At 37.4% G+C, this 4146-nt stretch overlaps 1 pseudogene; it reads right to left on the minus strand.

The window, feature by feature from the left end:
• Positions 1-628: 628 nt before the first annotated feature.
• LOC126503894 (ubiquitin-conjugating enzyme E2 N-like) lies at positions 629-1179 on the minus strand (annotated as a pseudogene).
• Positions 1180-4146: the final 2967 nt, after the last annotated feature.

The raw sequence follows: 4146 nt of genomic DNA on the forward strand, positions 1-4146 counted from the left end.
GCTAATGATGTTGAACAATTCTTTTTTTTTTAAATAACAAAAAATATTTTACTAAAACATAAGAGTTACAGAAGTTTCCCGACAAGCCATACAAAATGGTCACAAGCATTTTTTTTCCCTTCTTCTTCTTCTCTTGAGGGGATGGGGCAGAGAATCTACACTTGACAGCAGAGTCACAATGTTACTAGTGAGGGCTGTGATGTTTATTTAATGTTCCCATTTTGGTTCAGACAATCAAGCTTGTCCATCTACAGCATCTTAAGTTAGATTTGGCTAGAGAGCATATCTAAAAAATTGGTTAGCTGCGTTTAACCACTGCAATTAGATCCCATAAGAGGGGGAGGGAGAAAGGAAACCATAAAATTAAAATAAAACTTTCCCCCTAAAAAATAAAAACACCCATACCCGTGGCAGCTAACCCTGAAAACTGCTTTCATTCACAGTGCTTTGTACTTAAACCACGATGGGGAAATGAATCCAAGCAGTCACTGCTTTTAAACACTTCACAACAACCCAGATGACACTTCTAGCCTCTGCTCATGCTTTACAACAGTGAATCAGGACAAGACATAAATTTGCTAATGTGCATGTAATCACCAAAGATGAAAATGCCTGGGCTTTATTCTGTAATGTTTCTAAGACTGTGTCCATTAAATGCAAACAAGAAAGGAAGAGTCTTGGCAGAACAGGAGAAGTGATGTACACTTGATGATCTGATTGACTTAAATATTATTCATGGCATATAGCCTAGTCCATGCTCTCGCTGTTTCTATGGCTTGGGCTTCATTGGTCTTCCACTGCTTGGCTACATCATTTGCTAATGGGTCATCTGGATTAGGAGCACTTACCAAAGCCTGGATTGATAGCAGAACTGTGCTAATCTGCAGTGCTGGGGACCATTTATCTTTCAAAATATCTAAACATATTCTTCCCAACTTGTCTACATTAGGATGATAAATTTTGGTCATGAAACATACTTTAGGTGCTGCCATTGGTATTCTTCTGGAAGGAATAGTTCAAGTTTAAAAGTCCCTCCCTCAAAGGGGGATCTTGAGCGTCAGCAATGACCGCCTGAAAATAACGGGCGTTGCTGTCATCTGGTTCTGCTTTAATGCCAGAAACTGGTTCTGCCAGCAAATGCTGGGTTTCTTTGATAATCCTGCGGGACAGCCGGGCCATCTTGTCAGAACTCGAGTTTGCCCTCTGCTCTTGTCTCTTGTCTCTGGAAGTCCAAGGCCTGTTGAACAATTCTTTAAGTGTGTTGTCTAATGTTTTTGTCCTGCCCAGTTCCCACAGTTTTTAGGTCCCAAAGAAATCACACAGAAGTCTACATTAGTTATAAACTGATTGGCCCATTAGCTCAGGCTTCTTATTAACTCTTATAACTTATATTAGCTTATTATTCTTGTCTATGTTAGCCACATGGTTCGGTACCTTTTTCGGCGAGGCAGTCACATCTTGCTTGCTCTTTGTCTGGATCAAATGCACTTCTGGACTGCAGAATGCACTTCCCTCTTCCCAGAATTCTCATTGCCCTACCTCTACTTCCTGCCTGGTTACCTTGTCTATACTTCCTGCCTGGCTACTGGCCAATCAGCATTTATTTAAAATATAAGTGACAGGGTACAGACCATTGTCTCACAGCATAAGTGTATGTCTGCCATTTAAGAGTCTTCAGTTGAGAATTCTATGTTTAGATCAGTATTCAATTTTTAAATTAAATTATTTGATGTTTTGATGTCTAGTCTTGAATGCTTTATATATTTTGGAGATCAGACCTCTGTCAGATGTGGGTTTGGTGAAAATCGTTTCCTATTTTGCTGTTTTGTCTTATAACTTTTCAGTTTCATGAGATTCCATTATCCATTGTTGATCTCAGTGTCTGTTCTACTGGTTTTCTATTCAGGAGGTTGTCTCCTGTGCCAATGTGTTCAAGGCTACTTGTCACATTCTCTTTTGTCAGATTCTGTGTAACTGGATTTATCTTGAAATCTTTTATCTACTTGGACTTGAGTTTTGTGGCAGGACAATAGATATGGATGTATTTGCATTCTTCTACATATCGACACCAAATTATGCCAGCACCATTTGTTGAAGATGCTTTCTTTTTTTCATTGTCTAATTTTGACTTTGTGAGAACTCAATTGTCCATAGGTGTGTAGATATACTTCTGGGTCTTCCATTTGATTCCTTTGCTCAACCTGTATGTTGTTATGCCAATAACATGCAGATTTTTTTTACTTTAACTCTATAGTAAAGCTTAAAGTCAGGGATGGTAATACCTCCATCAGTTTGGAATCTTTCAAACATTGAGTATCTGTCTACCAAAGTCTGGGCAAAGGACTAAACTCGACAAAGTCCAAACTCTTAAAATATCCTGCTAAAGTCTCTATCATCTATCTATCTATCTATCTATCTATCTATCTATCTATCTATCTATCTATCTATCTATCTAATCATAAAACCTGTTAATATTGATTCTTTGGCTTCTTTCTTTTCAATTTGTATACCCCTGATCTCCTTTGTTGTCTTACTGCTTTAACTAAAGCTTCAGGTACAATATTAAATAGATATGGGGGAAATGGACAGCCTTATGTTGTCCTTGATTTTAGTGGAATTGTTTTCATTAGGGTTAGGTGATTAGGGTTAATTCTTTTTATTTAATTTAATGTTGGTTATCAGCTTGCTGTGTATTGCTTTTATTATGTTTAGGTATGTCCCCTGCTTTCTCTCCAAGAATACTCTTGGGGGGGGGGGCGAATTCAAGAGAGAGTTTCTCTGTGTAGCTTTGGAGCCTGTCCTAGAACTCAAACTTACAGAGAAGCAGCTGCCTCTGCCAAGTGCTGAGATGAAGGGTGTATGCTGCCACTGCCTTGCAAGAAATTTATCATGAAGCATTGTTGGATTTTATCACAGGCCTTTTCAGAATCTAATGAGATGATCGTGTAGTTTTTTTTTTTTCTTTCAGTTTGTTTATATGGTAGATTTCATTAACAGATTTTTGTATCCTGAAGCATTCCTGCACCTCTGTTGTTATGAGACTACTTGATTTTGGTGGATGATCTTTTTGATGTATTCTTGGATTAGGTTTGCAGTATTGTATTGAGTACTTTCACATCTATGTTCATGGGGAAAATTGGTCTGTAATTCTCTCTCTCTCTCTTTTTTTTAATTGAGTCTGTGGTATGGGTATCAGGGTAACTGTAACCTCATAGAAAGAATTTGGCAATGTTCCTTCTGTTTCTATTTCACGGAATAATTTAAAAAGTATTGGTATTCAACCTTCTTTTAATGTCTGGTAGAATTCTGCACAAAAACCATCTGGCGCTGGGCTTTTATTTGTTGGAAGACTTTTAATGACCAGTCCTATTTTCCGTGGTGGTTTTAGGTTTATCTGATCTTAATTTACCTTCAGTAAGTTGTATGCATTTAGAAAATTGTCCTTTTCTTTTAGATTTTCCAGCTTTGTAGAGTACAAGTTTTTGAAGTATGACCTAATAACTCTTTGTATTTCCTTGGAGTATGTTGTTATGTCTGCCTTTAGCTTCTGATTTTGTTTGTTTGGATATTCTCCTTCTACCTTTTAGTTAGTTTGGATAAGGATTTGTCTATCTTAGTAATTTTCTTATAGACCTAACTTATTGTTTTATTGATTCTTTGTATTTTTCTCTTTGTTTCTCTTTTATTGATTTCAGTCACATGTTTGATTATTTACTGCTGTCCACTCCCCTCGGGTATATCTGCTTCTTGTTGCTCTGGAGCTTTCAGGTGTATTGTTAAGTCACTTGTATGAGAGTTCTCTAATTTCTTTATTCAGGCACTTAATGCTATTAACTATGCACTCAGTACAACTTTCCATGTATGCCATAAATTTGAGTATGTATTACATTCATTTTCATTGAATTCTAGTGTAACACAAATAATAAAAACCAAGAGACAGATATTGGGATTCAAGCTGAAGATCAGAGAAACAAAACAGTCAAGCAACTAGTAAGTCTTCCCTCTACCAAGGCTGGGTGACTATAGACTGAGCCCTGAGCCTCTGTCTCCTCCCATTTTATAGTCCTTTTTAGTGTTGGGATTAAAGGGGTGTCACTCCCTACTACTGGGATTAAAGTTGTGAGCCACCACCACCTGGATCTGTTT

Source organism: Alexandromys fortis, unplaced genomic scaffold (genome assembly GCF_014885135.2).
Source record: "Alexandromys fortis isolate MF-2015 unplaced genomic scaffold, M_Fortis_MF-2015_v1.1 scaffold_34, whole genome shotgun sequence".
Taxonomy (NCBI): Eukaryota; Metazoa; Chordata; class Mammalia; order Rodentia; family Cricetidae; genus Alexandromys; species Alexandromys fortis.